At 39.9% G+C, this 19,654-nt stretch overlaps 1 long non-coding RNA gene across 1 annotated transcript; it reads right to left on the bottom strand.

Moving 5' to 3' along the window:
- Positions 1–11,766: 11,766 nt before the first annotated feature.
- On the bottom strand, positions 11,767–17,688 carry LOC112845473 (uncharacterized). Its single transcript, XR_003218297.1, has 3 exons — positions 17,074–17,688; positions 13,661–13,855; positions 11,767–13,534 (listed from the first exon to the last, which is right to left on the bottom strand). It is a non-coding gene; the product is annotated as an uncharacterized LOC112845473 (long non-coding RNA).
- Between the last annotated feature and the right edge of the window lie 1,966 nt (positions 17,689–19,654).

The raw sequence follows: 19,654 nt of genomic DNA, 5'->3' as shown, positions 1-19,654 counted from the left end.
TGGGTCTAGAGATGGCTTTTTAAGTAAAGGTTTAACTACAGCCACCTTGAAGGCCTGTGGTACATAGCCGATTATTAGAGATAGGTTGATCATATTTAAGATTGAAGAATTAATTAATGGCAGGACTTCTTTGAGCAGTTTTGTAGGAATGGGGTCTAAAAGACACGTTGATGGTTTGGAGGAATTAATTATTGAAGTTAACTCAGAAAGATCAATTGGAGAAAAAGAGTCTAACTTAACATCAATGGTACTAAAAGTAGCTGTAGACAATATTACATCTGTGGGATGATTATTGGTATTTTTTCTCTAATGATAAAAATTTTATTTGTGAAGAAGTTCATGAAGTCATTACTAGTTAACGTTAAAGGGATGGTTGGCTCAACAGAGCTCTGACTGTTTGTCAGCCTGGCTACAGTGCTGAAGAGAAACCTGGGGTTGTTCTTATTTTCTTCAATCAGTGACGAATAGTAAGATGTTCTGGCTTTGCGGAGGGCTTTCTTATAAAGCAGCAAACTATTTCTCCAGGCTAAATGATGATCCTCTAAATTTGTGACACGCCATTTCCTCTCCAGCTTACGGGTTATCTGCTTTAGGCTAGGTGTTTGAGAATTATACCACGGAGTCAGGTGCTTCTGATTTGAGGCCTTAGTTTTCACAGGAGCTACAGTATCCAGAGTCGTACGTAGTGAGGAGGTAAAATTATTAACAAGATAATCGACCTCTGTTGGAGTAGCGTTCAGATAGCTGCTCTGCTCTATGTTGGTACAGGGCATTGAAGATGATAACAGTGGGTGGATTATATTCTTAAACTTAGTTACAGCACTTTCAGAAAGACATCTACTTTGATAAAGTCTACTCTCCACTGCTGTGTAATCAATTATTGTAAATGTAAATGTTATCAGGAAATGATCAGACAGCAGAGGGTTTTCAGGAAACACTGTTAAATGTTCAGTTTCTATGCCATATGTTAAAACAAGATCTAGAGTGTGATTAAAGTGGTGGGTGGGTTCTTTTACATTTTGAGAGAAGCCAATTGAGTCTAATAACAGATTAAATGCCATGTTGAGGCTGTCATTTTTAGCATCTACATGGATGTTAAAATCACCCACAATAATTATTTTATCTGAGCTGAGCACTAAATCAGATAAAAAGTCTGAGAAATCAGAGAGAAACTCTGTGTAAGGCCCAGGTGGACGATAGATGATAACAAGTAAGACTGGTTTCTGAGTTTTACAGCTGGGGTGGACGAGGCTAAGCATCAGGCTTTCAAATGAATTAAAAGTCTGTCTCGGTCTTTCATGAATTAATAGACTGGTGTGAAAAATTGAAATTCCTTCTTGCTGTAAGAAGAGCTGGACAGCAGCTGTATGTGTGTAAATCCAACAGCTGCTGTGTTCAGTGTACAGCAGCACTGCTTCACGTTCAGCTCACCTCCACCTTTGGTTATAGATAAAGAGCTGCTGGTTACATCTGTGCAACAAAGCTTTATTATCACTGTCACAGTGTCTGACCCTGAGCTATGAACATGGACACTACTTAGCTTTGTAATGCTACTGTGATGACTTCACCAGACACCACCAACAGCAAGTACAATAACACATGTGAGGTCATTGTATATTACAGTGTTTCATATTTAAATACAAGGACACTGATGTCTGTCTGTACACGTTTTAGTCCCGATTCGTGATTGAGGTGTGAGACAAACGACCACTGGTCCAAAACTAAAAAAAAAGAAAAAAAGAAAAGAAATTGGGTGGTTGTTACATTTACAAAATTCAAACTTCTAATGTGAACAAAATAATTTCATGTTTCTGTGGTTAACGTAATTAAATCATGTAGGATCTGCCTGAAATCCAGCAACTTAATTTATTCTTGTTGAGATGACATGATACACTGTAGTAGGAGTGGTTAGTAGCCTGTATTCACAAAATTCACAAGGATCACCACTGTTAACTTGGAAACAACATTCATGGCAAAACTGGACCAGTATTCCACAAGAATAATGTCCCTGGTCTCTTCAAAAGGCGGTGCTGCAAAAATTAAGATTGAGCGCATCAGGAACATGTTGCAAGAGGTAAGAAAAAAGAAACTGAATATAACCGATAATCTTACACACCTTAAAAGTTAATTATGTAATTCATTATCTCAGGAGCATTGTGGCTATCTTTTACTGAAGAGTGAAAAAGTGAACATCAGAGGTGGACAGAGTAAAAATTTGCTAAAGAAAACATCACTCAAAATAGGTTTGTCTGTTTTCTTTGTTGTAAGAGTCAAGAATATAGTGATGTATTTGTAAGTTGGTAACTCAGATTGAAGAGAAAAAATAAAACTCAGATGCATAAGTATTTTGCACCTCATAAGTGAGATGAAAAGACATTAATGTAACTTTTGGTCACATAATTGCAAACTGAGGTGGGTAAATTTAAATAGGTGCTCTCCATGTTACACGTAACTTGACAATACATTAAGGTAAGTATGGGTCATATTGCAAATAGAGCTGCCACGATTAGTCGACTAGTCACGATTACGTCGACTATCAAAATCGTCGACGACTGATTTAATAGTCGACGCGTCGTTTGAAGCTTTGTAAGATCACAAAAGATGCAGGAATAAGTAGTAGGATTTAAAAGTGTAATAACGGACTGAAACAGAAGATGGCAGCAGTGCATGTAAAGGATGCCAGCTGCCGTTAAACCCCGAAGAAGAAGAAGCTGTGTCCCAGAATTCATAGTGCGGCCCAGCGCAGTTGTCAACAATGGCGGCAGCTAGTTAGTTTTAATATTACTATTATTATTCTTTCTGGGTCACAAAATAAACGTTTAACATATTTTCAAGCTGTAAGTTTTACGTCCAATCGATGCATGATCTGATTAGTCGACTAATCGCAAAAATAATCGGTGACTAGTCGACTATCAAAATAATCGTTTGTGGCAGCCCTAATTGCAAATAATGTGAAGAGAAAAACCTGAGGTAATAATTTGGAGTGTTACAAGTATCTTCATCAACTGCACAATAAACGTTTATGAGGAAGACAAGTAACACAAATACATTAAAGAGGGTAGATAGGAGCTTTTAATGTTTTAATCACATCATTACAAGACTTGTCCACAGGTGGCTTTTTCCAGTTCTGCATCACATATCTCACATATAACTACTATAGTTGAATCCTTAGAACTCAACAAAAGCTGTTTGAAATAGTCTCCAAATCTAGGTTACATTTACTTTCACTCACCTTATCCTACTGCTAGCAAAGGGTGCACTGAAAGCAGGGCAGTATGTAACAGATTAAATTCAAGTTATCAAAATTAAATTGTTTATTTGTTAAAAACAAAAATTAAATCAATAATTAGCAAAATGCTAGTCCTATAAATGTAATATGTTTGACTTTTCGCCTAGTAAACTTTTTTTATTCTCCAGAGTTCGGTGGAAACAAGAAGAGAGGTCGCAATCCGTTGCCTGATGGTGTATCTGAAAGAGAACGAATAGGATCTCCTCAGAGAACAGCTGGTAGGTAAATCTCACATTGTTTTGTGTTATATTTTTAAATGGCACATAAAAAAACGACATGTTTCTTTTTAACCTACTTGGCAGGATGATGAAGAACAGTTCCCAGAAGAAGTGGTAAAGATCGTAGTCACCAGACGTGCAGCAGTGTCTCTTCCAGCCGTCGCTAAAATTGTGATTGAAGGAACAGCTGTCCTGGAAGACCTTGATGTGCCCAGAGCATGTGCCTTAATGATGGGACTTATATACGCTCTCAATCTGAGCTACCCCAAACAAGTAAAGAACACTTTAGAGGTATTCCATAAGGTGTTTCTGGAACTTGATGGGCTTAAAGCCAGCCCACGGGTAATGTCTCTTAAGTACAAACTTCTGTCATACAACAAATGTAATTTAGGCTGCAATATTCAGATGTGCTGCTTCTTGTGTTTTTTATGCAGTCTTAGACAAGTGTAGTTTTGAGAGTTCATAATACGTACCACCTTACCTTTGAATTGTTGCGTTGTTAAATATTAAAATGTTTTGTAATTTTCTTGATTCTGTAATATTTACCAAGTTGGTAGGTTAAAGTTAATGTTTAATAATAAGCAGATTTGCAAAAACAAATTGCCTTACGTTGCAACGTTTGTTTGCAGGTATTGAGGTATTTTAGAAGGGTGTGATTTAAAATTATTGTTATTTGGAAGACTTTATATATATATTTGTGACAAAGTGGAGCAGTTGTAAAGCTCTCCATTTGTCCCATATGTGTTTACTTTATTTTGCACATTGTACACATTATTCTGTTTCTATGTATTTGCTATGATTTGCTATTTGTCAAGTAACATTGCTTCACTCACTATCCCGGGTTTGTTTGTGTAAGCGTTCTGTTGCCGGCAAATCAAACATTCTGCAAATTAAGACAAATACTTAGTTATGTTTCTTTATATTTTATTATGTTACAGATTAAGTCATTTGTTCATACTTACTTTGTTTGTCTTTTCAGTTTTCATGAGGGTCAGGTGTGGGGAAACGCCCGCCTGGCATTTCCTCATTTTTAAATCCTGATGATGTCACACATGACATCAGCAGGTCAAACTAAGTGGAGGGGTTTCTTTTTCCACAGAGATGCTTCATTTTGTTTGTGTTAAGGTTTAAAGAAATTTGTTGAATGTTTTTCCTTTTGTTAATATTGCCATTTAGTTGTGTAAATGTGCATATTAGAAGTGTGTAGAGGTTTTGTGTTTTTAAATCATTTGTGTAGAGTTTTACATCCCTCATTTGAGTGAGTGGTACTGGCTGGGCAATTGGAGGGAAATTGATGGCCCTATTTAAAGCCAGTCTCTACCAGATGTAAGAGGGAGGAGAGGTGAGCTGTGTCACCAGAGCCATGTTATGTTGAGTTTTGTTAACGGAATTGATTTGGGGGGAAGTTTTGTAAAGTTATATTATATTAAGTTCACTGTAAATAAATTGCTCACCTTGGAAATGTGAAATGCCTGCCTAGTCTGCTTCCCCACCACCTTCCTTGACTTTTGTGTCTGACTACTTCACAATTAGTGATGGGTAGATGAGGCCTCGTGAAGCGTTTCAGCACATTCCCCAAACTGTATCGACACTGTGTCGACACAGTTTTGCTGTTTTGCTCCATACTGACACCTGCTGGACCTTAAATATCATTGCAGGCAACTTCCTTGAGACTCACAACATTTCACAACAATTCAATGACCTAGTCATACTTATACACTGTACGGTATTGTACTTTCTATGGAATCATTTTATATCTTTTATATTGCAAGTATTGTAGACATCACCAGTGTGTGAATGGGTGGATGACTGGATGTGCTTTGGGGTCCTTAGGGACTAGTAAAGTGCTATACAAATACAGGCCATTTACATCTTTAAAATATAGTGTGAATGACATTAAGTAAAAATTAAAATGAAAGTATTGTGAATGTAATATTACCCATTTGACTCAGTTTATTATAAATTTCTATTCAGAAAAATAAGTTTATCCAATCCTTTTGCATTCAGTCTATTGCTTTTTTTTTTTTTTTTTTTTTTTTTTTTTTTACACCTTTTCCCCAGCTTTGGAAAACTCACAGGCACAGATGAAGCTGGGGTACACAAAAGCTGTAAAGTCAGGTGGAAAAGGTTCTGATAAGATGTCTTGCTATTCCCCCAGTACATTAAAGGATTCTCTGATCTTGGTATTTTTCTCTCTGACACTCTCCACAATACTAAGGGGTTGGCAGCCCTTTATAATAAAATTCAGGACTGCCTGGTCCAGAACAGTCTTCCTAGATGCTTGATTTGAAAAATAAAACACATACTAATAAAAAAAAAATGATGATAAAGCTGTCAGTGTCAGTATAGGCCGACCTGTGCTCATTCTCAGTGTGTTTGCCTCCTCATTTTCATGTTTGGCTCTGTAATGCCTCTGTAACACTGAGGAGGTGCTTTTGTTTGTAAGAAAGCTCCGCAGAACAGATGCAACATTTGTCCTGCATAAAATGAAATAAATAATTTACACTGCAAGTCACATTGCTGTTTTTCCTATTCTGATAGATTACACTGAAACAAACAGTTACCTTATTTGCAGTTAAAAGATCAAAATGATCCCAAACAGCAGAAATGTTTCTTTTTCTTTCGGGCTCCATTTTCTTATGTGTATTTTTTTTTTTCTTTGCCTGAGTAATTTGTGTGTGTGTGTGTGTGGGGGGGGGGGGGGTTGGTGGTGATTCATTCCGTTTGCAGATGCGGATGCGGTACCTTTTAAACACAGTTTGGCGCGTTGGCAATGAGCGATACAGCAGCTGTATCGATCACGTGACCTTTTCTTAAAGTGACGCACGCACCGATACAGGCATCCCTAGGTGAGCTTGATACATGTGTCGGTGCGTCAGTTTTGCAGGACCCATCACTATTCACAATATTTGCCACTATATTTAATATACCTTTACAAATCTTTATAGTGGTTCTCAAAATCGGTCATCAGGCCCCAATGCTCTGCTTGTTTCTATTAATAACTAAACACTGTTGATTGGCTGGTGTGTTCAGTTAATCAGAAGTTGTAGAAACCATTGTGGAGTAAGAAGAACGAAGTGAATTGGTATGTTTTAGCTTCTGATTCAACACACCTTGTCCAGGTAATAAACATGCTACATTTTCTTTTGTTACTGAGGTTGTTTGTGGAGGAATTGTACTGAAATACATTTTTGTTTTTTCCCACTCATTCATAATTAAAGGCCTGCTGTAATGTTTGATTTATGTTGCATGACACAGAAGTGTATTACTTCAAAAATGTTATGCAATAAACTGTTTTATCAGTTGGAATAATTTAAATGGCTATGTTTGCATGGATAATTGTGAGTAGGATATATGTAAAAAAGTAAGTTAGATTAACTCAACTAATGTAATTTGTCAACTCAGTATTACCAGCAATTCTAAATTAATATTAGGTTGCTTAAACTTAATTATGCTTTTAGAAGTCAAAGTAAATCATGTTGGTTTGTTGAACCAGTTGAGTTAGCCAAACCTACAAATTACTTGCTGGATTTACTTAATAATATGCAAAATTTGTAACTTAAAACGCTGAGTGGAAATTGTTACCTCAATTTTTTAAAGTTGAGCCAACAAAACATTTTTTAGAGTGCACCGTCCCAATCCTCAGCATAAATCTCCACAAGAAAGCAGACTTAGAATGTTTTACATGTCAGGGTATCACACCCCTTCCTGCATTAAGCAGATACATAACATGCATAGGTTACCGTAACCACAGCTCTTCTGTTTACAACCTTTGACACACTCAAAAAGATATCGTCTTCGTCTCCACGCCAGGTGCTTCCTGTTGATCTTCTTCTTCTTGCTTATCTGTGGAACATCAGAAGCACATTCTATAAAAATACTGTTGCTTATGCAGCCACAAAATGCAGTTACAAGCAAAATATGTCTTAACTCTTACCTAGAAATGAGTCTATATAATGTCTGTGTATGCAGGTGAGCGTGCCTCGGCCTGACTGCGCTCTGTCTCACCTTTCACCTCACCAGATAAAGCTTGTAACCTCTTAACAGACAGAATGCCAACTTTTCTAAGCACATTTTGCAATATGTGTAATAACCAGAGATGGGCAGTAACGAGTTACTTGTAACTTTCATTGCCTGACATCTGTGCCGTTTGAGTTTGCTTGGCTAGATCCTCCCTGGTGGTCATGTTCGACCAATCTCTCGATACCTTCTCCTTCACACTCTGTTCACCAGCACCTTGTTGTTTTTCTCTCTCTGCATCAAGTCTTCCCTCAGGTGTGATGTCCATCATCACCATCATTGAATTCAAGTTCCCTGGATGACCGATGTCCCCCAATGTGCTGTCAGATTCAGGCAAACTCAAACAGTCGGTAGTTCAGTTTAAACACAGTAGAAGCTCCAGGTGTGGTAGTCCACCTCTTAGTGATGATGTTTGTAATTTTTGGTCTTGTAATCTGGAGTTTGGACACTTACTCATCTTCCTTTTCCTCTTAGCATCCAGTAGCACATATTTATGGTTTTCTCTCGTTTTTGTCCATCTCCTTCCTTTTGGAGCCTCCTGATTTCCCTCCTTCCTTCTTCCATTCTGAGTGTGGATGCTCATATTCGTCACTAGCTTGTTTTTCTATTTGGAATATGGTTGGACTGCTGGGTAGTGGCCCCCCAAGACAAGATGATATATAGCCTTCCTTTTCCAATGATCCCATCTTTAAAAAAATTCTCATTGTTATTGTTTAATTTATGTCAAAATTTCTATCCCTTTTCCAGATAAGTCTTAATGTTTGTTTTACCTGTTTTTGTTTTCTTCTAGGAATAAGGACTCCCTTACTCCCAGGTCTAATTATTATTAAGTTTCCTTTTATTGTTTAGGACTGAAAAAAAATTAAACTTTTCTAATTACTGAGATTTAAACGATCAAACTCTATTTTCAAAACGATCAGCACAATGCTTTTTCTTTTTCTGAAATCGCGGATTTCAATTTTGACAAGGAATAATTCTGAAATAAAACTGCAAGCTCAACGATTCTAATTTAAAGCAAGCAAAATCATAGCTGTTCAATCCAGCTGGTAAATGATTAAAAAAACCCAACCCACATCCACACACACCCACAGTGCTAAACTAATACGGCGAGAGCGACAACGTCGAATGAATGAAAGTGGCAGAGGTCTGATCTGCTGCCCTTTAAGACCACAGCTGACCTTCCTCAGAATGTCACAGTGGAGTGAAGAGACTCCAATAACATGAAGGTCCACGTGTATGAGAGTGGAAACAATCGGCCAGGTAAACAGGACCAGGATTACAGAGGTCGGAAGATCCACTGACAACTAAAGACCTCAGTGTCTGTGAAGGTTCTCAGTCATCCAGGTCATCGTAATTTAAGGAGTTTGCAAAGAAAAGCGTCTGGACTTCTTTAAGTTGCTAGAAGACGTTTCACCTCTCATCCGAGAAGCTTCTTCAGTTCTAAGGGTCAAATGGTGGAGAGTCCCAGATTTAAACCCAGTGGGAGTTTCCCCCCAAAAGGGGGACAAAGGACCCCCTGGTGATCCTCTAATCACATGAGCCAAGGTGTGAAAGCAGGTGTGGGTCCCAATCAGTCAGGGTTTCGGGTGAGCTCATTGTGAAACCTGGCCCCACCCTATCATGTGATTTCCTGAGGTCAGATGGCCCAGGATGTGAGTGGGCGTTAAGGAGTCTGGGGAGGGATCTCAAAACTGGATTATAGATGGCAGACAGTTGGTGTCGTAAACCACCGCCTCTGTTCAAAGATGGTCGCTCACAGTGGACGTAAATGGCTTCTTTCATTCCTCTTTCAAACCATCTGTCCTCTCTGTCCAAAATGTGAACATTGACATCCTCGAAAGAGTGACCTTTGACCTTTAGATGCAGATGGACTGCTGAGTCTTGTCCTGTGGAGGTGGCTCCTCTATGTTGTGCCATGCGCTTGTGAAGTGGCTGCTTGGTCTCTCTGATGTAGAGGTCTGGGCATTCCTCGCTGCACTGTACATGTGGTGCATGCTGTACAGTGTAAAGACCTCAGTCTGACCCTGACAGTGGAGTCTACACCTGCAACATCTACAACACATACAGAGCCCTCCTGCTACAGAAATAGTGATAATTTCCTTAAACATCAATAAGTTTTCACCTTGTTCTCACTGTTTGCTGGTGATGATGTCACATGCTTTTATGACTGTCCAGCCGTACTACGAGTCCGATGAGCACTTAGCCCAATTTGTATGAGTGCGAGGGATTGCCAGCTGTGTGCACACCGGTGCAAACATGGGTCAGAACCTCTCTAGCTCTAAGATTCAATTCCCAAATTTATGGAATAGGATGGATATAAGTCTACTGTTAACTTCGGGAAGTTGTTAGAAAGCTGTGGTATTTTTGCTAAAGTGCACATCTCCACTCAGGCTAACTGGGAGGAGACAGATCTATACTTGGACATATTATTTACATCCTTCAGGGGTTTTACGTTAGAGCAGACGTTCCCAAAGAGTGGGGCCCGCCCCCTAGGGGGGGCGCAGAGCTATTGCAGGGGGGGCGCGGCACACAAACGCAAAGCAGGAGATGAAGCATAGCTGAATATGTTTCCAAACCAACTTCATTCTAAGCCAAAGACTAGAAAATATGGTGAAGCATATCTTCCCTTCGGCTTCACCTGCACAAGTGCTGAGGTAGGTCTCCCTGCAGAATTGGTTTCCCTGTGTCTGGAGCAGCGCTGGGCTGTCCAAATCACGGACAAACAGTATCCCACAGTTGTTTATGTTTTTGAACCCATTTTGCAGAGGGATTTTTTGAAAAATGTATTGATAGCAATGTTGAACATTATTACACAGGAAAAAAACAACTACATGTAAAATAATTACACCGTGATGCCTCTGCCTTTCTAAATGCAGGGACAGTAACTGCCTGTATATATAAGCGTGTAAAACCTGCAGAGTCAGATTAACAGTATTTCGTCTCTATCTGCCATTCTGCAATTTATCCCATGTAAACAATAATGTGGCGCACAGCGTGATATGAAAAACGGCACATACCTTTGACATTGCGTGACAAACTCTGTATTCCTTGTCCACACATAAACGCAAAAAAAGGGAGTTTTAAAAAATCTCCGTTCTCGGTGATTCAATACGCCGTTTACATGTGGCCGAAACAGCTGCGTGTTCAAAAATACCTGTGTAGGTGCGGACGGAGCGTAAAAGAGTTGGTAGTTTATTTTCTTACTACCTGTAATTTATTGCAGATTATTTGTATTTGCTTAATTGTTTAATAAATGTTTGAGGTGTGAAATGGAGCAAAATATGGGTGTGTGTGGTTGGAGGATGTGTTTGTGCGTGTGCGTGCACGCGCGGGGGTGGGGGGTGGGCGCGAACATTTTTCTTGTAAAACAAGGGGGGCCCAGCAAAAAAAGTTTGGGAACCACTGCGTTAGAGTATCACATAATAGAACATGTACCTGATATGGAGTATGTTGGGAGGTTTGACTGATATTGGTAGAAGCATGTGACTTTCCACCGCAGCCTTTGACGTGGGGCAGACTTGGGTAAAGTAGTTAGGTTATTTGACCACTAGAGGGCTCTAATGACCGCCTAATTGTTGACTTTCATTAATATTGAGATATTAGGCCTTTTCTGTTGCTTGGGATATGCAGATATTCCTGCTTTCTGCCTGTTTAAAATGGCACTGTGAGATTTCATTCAGCCAGAGCATTCAGTTGATTATTTATGGTGTAATTGATTAACGGTGTATGATGTTGAACAGTAATGATTGTCATATTTGTCATGTAATAATAGTTATTCTTCCTGTTTCCTGTTATTTAGAACCACACATACACCCCCCCATATCCTCACCGAGTATGCCAGTTGCTGTACTACTTGCCTGCTGTTCACTCAGTTATATTGGAGCTATCTCCCAGCTTACTTTGATGATTATAAAGTTGAATATCAACCTGAATCAGCTACACCGACTGATGAACCGACAGCAGGCTAAAGATCAGCGCTCTGCCGAGCAGTGCTCAGTCTCTCTGCAATCATATGCTTCAGGTTCCCAGTGCAGCAAATCTTGAACCCAGGCTAGTGGATATTCAACTTCAGGATGCTCTATTATTGCAGGGCTAGCAGATCTGCACACAGTGATATTAATAATATTGCACTTTATTAAAAGCACCTTATCTGGCACTTTATTGAGCATTGCACCCTGAGCATAGATTTGCACATAAAGAACATTTGCATGGAATAGTTGAATTATTTATGGAATATTTATTGTGTATTTTAAAATCAGTAGGTAGCCTTTTGGTTCCAGGTCCTGCACAGCTGCTCCTCATTAAGAAGTGTGCTGGTTGTCTGTGATGAGGAAAGGTTGTTACTGAGAGCAAATAAGGTTAACCATGGAGAGCTGGGGCTAATGTTTGTGAAAATCTAGAAAGAAAGGTGGTGCAAAGAAGTAGATGTTGAACATGTTATCTGCACCCAGTGATGCAACCTTAACGAGGCCATGAGCGAGTGCGTCAGATCCTGTTTTGTCCACTGGAGGCCTGCAGGGCCAACATTTACCTTCCTGTTCAACAATCAGTACAGTAGTAGCATTAGCTTTTACTCACAGGTCTATATGGACCAAACATGATAATGGAAACCAAAGCAGGTTCACAGAACAGCTGTTGTCTGTCAAGCTGGGATGTTGTGACATCAGCCAGAAAATTCAGACTGGTGCTGGTTTCATGTGGGAGGTTTGAACAATATACAGCAGCAACAGCACAAGTGCAAAGTTACCAGCTTCTATTCAATTTAGTGCTTGAAATGAAAAATGCACCTGTAAAATATTTGGATGTAAAATATGTTCACAGCTGTCCTGCTAGTAGGAAGGTCACAGCTAAGGTCAGAGCACAGGTTAAACGATAGCTATAGCATGATGACACTTTCATACTTGATGCAGTTCCTCCTTATGTCACTCAACAGTACGAGAAGACGGATCATCTGAAAGCTTAAGAGTGGAATGAACTGATAGGTTAGATGGAAATGTGTAACTTAAAGAGTTGTTTCATATCTGAAACAACCAAAAACACATTTATTGAAAAGAAACAAACACTGTTGGTCAGCTTCTTACAAACAGATTCACCAAGCGACCAGCTGTAGTGGGAGGTACCCACTGTGACAGTGTCACGTTAGTGTTGTCCATCTACCATTGAAACAATGAAGCATTTAGACTCGAGTGAGTCCACCACAGTGGACTGTGAGTGCATGAAGCACCGAGGAAGCACAGCAGCTAAATAAGGATTTGACTGAAAAATAAATCTATACTTCTTAAGTTTACCTTTGTATATGGATAAACATTACAGTGTGAATGTATGAGTGTTATAGAATAACAAACGTCTTCATGTTACTGTTTCTTTATGTGACTGAAAGAAAGAACAAAGTTCCTATTAAGGCTTCAGCTGCTGCATCACAGCTGAACTCTTTCACAGATCGTTGGAAACGAGGTTTGATTAGTTCATCAACTGGATCATTAGTTACAAACAAATCCTGATAATATGACAGGGAACACATGTCACATTGTGGAGGGGAAGCAGGGTCACATGGACACCACAGTGGGTGTGGTCAAAGCTAGAACTGCTCCCTGTTCCCCCCTCCCACTGAAATCTACACCTGGTTGCATGTAGCAACCCAAAAGGTCGCCCAGTGTGTCCTGCAGCCTGCAGCAGTCCTTTTGGACCTGTAGAGCCACGTCCACTGTGTCTTGAGACCCCTGGACCACCAGCATGGAGGTCTTCACTGCAGCTACACAGGACTGCATCAGCTGAGGCAATATGGTGGCCTATGACACCACTGGGAGAACAGCAGAGGGCGACAGACTGCTAGGTTTTCCTCATGTATCAGTGCTTACACAGAGGATATAAACCTATGAGGTATTGAAATCAAACAAAGCCAACTGGAGTCCAACCAGTGAAAGAGACTGACTTGACCTGTGATTGGTAGAAAGGAGGGATAAGAGCCTCCATCCTGTTTGGATGAAGGTGTGAAGGAACTGCAGACCTACACAGGAGGAGAGGGCTCAGTGAGAGGAGACGGAGGTAGAAGCTTTCCTCACAAACACAGGAACTTGAAGTAGGTTAAAGTGAGGTGGACACTCAGGTCACAGCTTGTTAATGCAGCTCTCACCTGTACAGGGACACTTTGGCCATGATTGGTATCATTTATAGAAGACCGACTGTTGTTTGATATTAGCAGCAATCACACAAAGTCAGTGAGAGGGAAGCATCCAGACAGGCAGTGATGGAGTCGACCATGTGGGGATAGCGGTGTGAAGACGCGCTGGACAGCAGCTCACAGTCTGCTCCTGAAGCCAATACGCTGCTGAATAGAAGAAAATAGAAGAAAATGAGGTTGTTGGACTGCAGGGAGGTGTAGACCACAGCTAGAGGGTGTAGACACGCATCTAAAAGAACTCCACTCAATGCCTCCAGCTGGGAGCCTGTTGATGAAGTATGGAAATGACAAACATCTATGATCTCAGTGGCAGTAAATAAACACAGTGTTGTTTGAAGGTCTTGGAAGCAGGAAATGTGGGCAGTGTAACATCTGAGAGAGACAGGAGTCCAGCTGTGGTGGCTGAGAGCCTTTAGAGGAGCTACGCTAGTTCAAACTGCCACACAGTGACTGTGATGCAGTCTGTGCCACTTTACAACTTACAGGAACAACCAGGTCCATTTAGAGGGCATCAAGGACGTTTTAGGAGCCAAAGGGGGAACAGAACATGAGTCAGGTGCTGTCAGTGCCCATTCAAGTACATTATCATTAATGCTCAGGAGGCTGAGCAGGATGTCTGCTAACAACAAGGTTGATGGTTCCACACCTGAGTTGCTCGTGTGTCCATCACACCAGGTCAAAATACAGATTATAAGACAATCACACACACACACACACACAGAATTGCACCCTGAGCACCCGTCCGGCAGCCAATCTGTTCTCTCATTGGATTGTTACATTTGTGATTAACATGACATTGACCAATCAGCTGAAAGGAAGAAAAATTGTCTCAAAATTAGTTTGTCTCACATGCAGAGTTTTACACGTAGTTTTCTGCTTAGTATCTACAAGCATACAAAATGTGTATATTTACGACTTGTGTACATTTTTTTTTTTTTTTTTTTTTTTTTTTTTTTACACACACACAAATTCTCATCTGTAGATGCACAAACATAACATTTCACATATTTTGGTTTACAAAGTTACAAAACTCAGTTCACAAATATGCATAAGTTACTAAGATCTGGTGGAATTTTTAGCCCAAAGTACGTGAAGCTGATGAAGGACCACTGAAAGGGATTACAAATATCTGGCAGAGCTGACCTGGTCACCCAGCAGCAAAACCTCTAACTGGCCCAAATTAATTGTGTGAGCAGAGAATGAGCTGAGCTCACATATAATGGACATAACAGCTGATACTCGTGCTTCTGCTTTCTAAGAACAACAAAATATCTTCAGCTATGTTATGATTTGTTCCACCCACTCTGTCAAGTGTTCTGTGTCTGTGAGGAGCCTACACTTGAAAAGACCCGACTTTGGATTTCACTCCATTTATTTTTGACAAGTTTCAGCTTCATTCAGGTAGGTAGCTGTTTTGCTAGATAGATAGGTAGTAGGTAAATAGGTGAAAAACCTTTAAACACAACAAAATAAAGAACATTTCGTTAATCATTCAGATAAATTAAATGCATTATACAGAATACATAACAAAAATATATACACTTCAGTGAAGCCATTTAACATAAACAAAAGTATTTAGCTTTAGCTAAACTATCATTTAACCCAGTTTTAGTTTTACATTCATTGGTTTTTAATCACAGAGCTAAGTAAATTCAAACAATGAAGACAAAATAAACTGTGGTACTTAAATACACAAAATGCGTCTACCTTGCATTTTATACTTTTTATAAACAATTACATTTTCAAAGTATACATTTTAAAGTCTGCAAATATTTTAATAGAGACTTTAACCAAGGATTTTCTTTTACACAGAATTGTTCACCTTAAATCAAACCAAACATATTTACACTAGTTTTAAGATTTAACCACAGATTTGGGGTAGCTATTTTTAGTATTAATTAACATAAATGTGGGAAACACTATCTATCTACATAAACAATTTATTCAAACTTAAACATTCCTTTTAATATCAATATAATGCTTTAAACTTAAATGCAGTAACTATTTCCCAAAGCATAAATACTAGTGATGGGTCCAGCAACACTGACGCACCGACGCATGTATCAAACTCACAGAGCGATGCCTGTATCGGTGCGTGCGTCGCTTTAAGAAAAAGTCACGTGATCGATACAGCTGCTGTATCGCTCATTGCCAACGCGCCAAACTGTGTTTAAAAGGTACCGCATCCGCATCTGCCAATGGAACGAGTCGCCACCAAAAAAGCCAAAATTACTCTCACAAAGGTAAAAAAAAAAAAAATACACATCTCTCCATAACAAAATTGAGCCCGAAAGAAAAAGAAATGTTTCTGCTGTGTGGGATCATTTTGATCTTTTAACTGCAAATAAGGTAATAGTTTGTCTTTGTTTCGGTGTAATCTATCAGAATAGGAAAAACAGCAATGTGACTTGCAGTGTAAATTGTTTATTTCATTTTATGCAGGTTAAATGTTTCATCTGTTCTGCGGAGCTTCTTACACAAACAAAAGCACCTCCTCAGTGTTACAGAGGCATTACAGAGCCAAACATGAAAATGAGGAGACAAACACACCGAGAATGAACACTGGTAGGCCTATATTGACACTGAACAGCTTTATCATCATTTTTTCTTTTATTAATAAGTGTTTTATTATTTTGAAATCAAGCATCTAGGAAGACTGTTGTGGACCAGGCAGTCCTGAATTTTATTATAAAGGACTGTCAACCCCTTAGTATTGTGGAGAGTGTCGTAGAGAAACATTCCAAGATCAGAGGATCCTTTAACGTACTGGGGGAATAGGAAGACATTTTATCAGAACCTTTCCCACCTGGCTTAACAGTTTTTGTGTACCCCAGCTTCATCTGTGCCCTGTGAGCATGTGTTTTCTAAAGCTGGTTAAATGGTGTCAAATAAACGCAATAGACTGAATGCAAAAACATTGGATAAACTTATTTTTCTGGATAGAAATTTATAATAAACTCTGAGTCAATTACATTTAAAAGGGTAATATTACATTCACAATACTTTCATTTTAATTTTCACTTAATGTCATTCACAATATAGTTTAAATATGTCTATAATATTTGAAATGTAAAAGATATAAAATGATTCCATGGAAAGTACAATACCTTACAGTGTATACACGTATGACTAGGTCATTGAATCAGTGTCTGTTGTGAGTCTCAAGTAAGTTGCCTGCAATGATATCTAAGGTCCAGCAGGTGTCAGTATGGAGCGAAACAGCAACACTGTGTCGACACAGTTTGGGGAATGTGCTGAAACGCTTCACGAGGCCTCGTCTACCCATCACTAATAAATACATTTCCACAATTGAGCTTCCATAGGTCCCAAACGTATAAGCAGCAAATATGAGACCAAGAGCTCACCGATAGCCCGTCTAGTCCAAAGTCTTCCTCACAGTGGCAAGTGGATTGCCTTGTTTGCTGTCCTCTGTATGTCGCTCTCCGGTCAAATGACTGCTGCATGCATTTTAAGGCTTACTAGGCACGCCCGCCCTTGATTGCACTAATTCAGCTCACCTGGCGGAGCAGCACGCATCAGGTCTAATCAGCAGCAGCGCAGAGCAGGTAGTGCAGGAGGAGGAAGAGAAGAGCAACAGCCACACCTACTAGGTCAGCGTGACACACTCTTATATCATGCACATCTTGGCGAATGGCCTCAGCTAGAGGTCCAAGTGCTAATGCAAAGAGGAGAGGGGACAGAGGACAGCCCTGCCTCGTTCCTCTTCACAGTGGGGAGGCTGATGATTGGACACCATTAGTTATAACACAAGCTTCCGTAAGTTTGTAGATAATTTTAATCCATTAAATAAAACCCTCGCATGAGCCAAATCTTTCTATCTTTCTTTCTCTGGTAAACAAGTACGTCCACTCGATTCTGTCTTTTCAGCTTCTAAAGCTATAACATATTCTATTCTATTCTATTCTATTTGAAACATTAGTTCAGTTGTCTCCCAAACCCCAGCAGCTGTCTGTTGCAGGTCTGAGTGTTTACTAAAATAAAAGCTTTCTAACATCTCACCTGTTTGTTTCTATTCACACATACATGTGTATTATGTTTATTAACAGAGAGATGAAGCTTGTGTTTCTGTCATGTAGTGACTGTGCTTAACTGTATGAAGCTTATTAGACATTATGTAACAGATCACATGTAAAAGTGAATTTTCCCAAAGTGGTTAAGATATTTTTGAATTATCTTTTTTTTCCTTAAAGAAATCTCCAACATCATGTGCCATTTTTTTCATACCATGTGTAATTTCCATTAGAAATATTAATGACAGTTAAATGAAGAGGGGATGGAGCTGTGATGTCATCAAGTACACTGCTGTTCAACTGTATAACGATCGCTGCGTTGCTCGGCAAGTCTCGCCTGTGAGCTTACTAAGTCCGGACTAGCGGAGTATTGAGAGACGGCCTCAGTTTTCTTTGTGCGCCATCATCTGCAGAGTGACGGATCTGTCTGAGAGCTGTCGGTGGTTCGGTGAGGATCAGCTGTAACTTTTTATGGTCAAGATGTTGATGATCGTGCTGCTCTTACACGGTAAGAACCCGCTCTGAACTCACACACGTACGGACACACACACGGATGTGGCTCCAGACTGTTTTTATAGCCGCTCATGTTCACGTTAGGCACATTATTCTGTACTCAAGCTCGTTCATGTGACGAAGCTCGTCCCCGGGACCTGCACGGATCCTGCACTTTCAGCTGGTTCGATCGCACACACCGATCATGTGTGTGTGCTTAAACATGTGTGTAGTACAGACAGCAGTGAGGGCGGAGCCTTTCACTGATCGTTTTTACAAGAGCGACTTATTGATTGATTGATTTCCCATGAGTAAGTTTCCTAATAATGCTGGTTGAAGCTGAGAGAAGAAGTCAACAGAAAACAATAACAGCGCTGTTTTAACGGCCGAAATGCAAAGATTCATTTACTCAAACACAGAACAGAAAGAAAGGCAGCAGCTCGTTCAGAAAAATAAAAACAAAAACATTTGATTTCAATAAAAACCACAATGGTGGGAGGGAGACAAAGAGAAACTGGCTTCTTTTCCCACTACAACCGTGTTTACAGGCTGTTCCAGCGTTTCTCTGTCTGACACAGTCGACCAAACAACAGATACACATTTAAACAAAAGTTAACAATCTAAATGTTTCTTTCAGCAAACATAAAAACCCTCCTGTGTAATGTTAAATCTTTTGTGCGATTTGGTGCATCTGAAATAAATAAATGAATAATCCACAAAGTAAGCTGTATTAATACTGAAACCAACAAAAGTAAAACAAAACTTATCAATTCTTTGACAGGAAAACGAGCATGTTTACTTGATCAGGAGTTAGCAGTGTTGTTAACAATATTAGCAGCGCACCGCTGCTAATATTGTTAACAACACTGAAGACGCGTTCTGAAGGTTGTGGCTGGTATACAGATATTTCCGTGCCATGTGTGACATCATTGACCCCCTCGCTGAGCTAACTCCATTTCTATCTGCACCTTCTCCTCCAGTGTGCAGCAGGTTGGAGGCCTCCCTCTCCCCAAAAGGCTGCCCAAAGAATGAGGCTTCCTCTTTGGTGGCTGTGTTACACTTTCTCCTCCTCCTTCATTTTTCACCTTAATGTGCACTTTCCAGAAATCCACCATCTCAGCCTGCAGTTTACTTTGGATAAAGTCAAGCCGGGCTGCTGTCACATGGTTCCTTTGTAGCGAGGGTCAAGCAAAGTTGCAGTCTGCAGCAAGCGCAGGCTATTTTATTGTCATATTTTATATCCAATTGTACCAAAATCTCTTCTTTTATGACTCTTGTCATTTTTGCATCACCTGCCTCCACTTTGAGAGCTGAATCTCTCAGATGGTGAAGCATGGGCACGATGGAAGAAACAGTCACATCATTTTCTGTGGATAAAATGTCAGTAAAATCAGTGATGGGCCTCAGTGCTGCGTTCACAGCC

Source organism: Oreochromis niloticus, unplaced genomic scaffold (genome assembly GCF_001858045.2).
Source record: "Oreochromis niloticus isolate F11D_XX unplaced genomic scaffold, O_niloticus_UMD_NMBU tig00007510_pilon, whole genome shotgun sequence".
Taxonomy (NCBI): Eukaryota; Metazoa; Chordata; class Actinopteri; order Cichliformes; family Cichlidae; genus Oreochromis; species Oreochromis niloticus.
The sequence above is the reverse complement of the archived record's forward strand: the minus strand, read 5'-3'. Positions and strand labels throughout refer to the sequence as shown.